The sequence below is a fragment of the Penaeus monodon genome, chromosome 19 (assembly GCF_015228065.2).
Source record: "Penaeus monodon isolate SGIC_2016 chromosome 19, NSTDA_Pmon_1, whole genome shotgun sequence".
Classification (NCBI taxonomy): Eukaryota; Metazoa; Arthropoda; class Malacostraca; order Decapoda; family Penaeidae; genus Penaeus; species Penaeus monodon.
In genome coordinates, this window is record NC_051404.1 from 1618902 (window position 1) to 1619350 (window position 449).

The window sequence follows — 449 nt, forward strand, 5'->3', positions numbered from 1 at the left end:
TTCTGCGAAACACACGCCTATAAAAGTCAGGATCGCCGACTCACGTTCCTCAAGCCCCCAAAACCACAACGCTTCCCTCACATTCCCCGACAACAGTGGCCACGTCACAAGGTAAAACGCGCCCACCGACCGAAACTCAAAGGAAGTGCGAGAGTATTAATATAAGTTTATCATGCTTAGAAGAAAGAAAGAAAAAATATCAAGGCCTGTCTACAGAGGGTGAAAATCATAACATACGATGAAAAACTGGGATGTGAGGCAAAAAATAGAAGTGTCTTTTTTATGAAAACAAAGAGTGTGGTAGTGTAGTCCCCTGTCGTTTTCCACCTTGTGTGTTGAGCAATTCCCACGCCAGAGCAACACACTAATTGCTATATTTGCGGATAATTATCAGAATAAAAGATAAATAAGACAGCCATGATTTGCGCCAGGTGTTCAGGATTTTGATC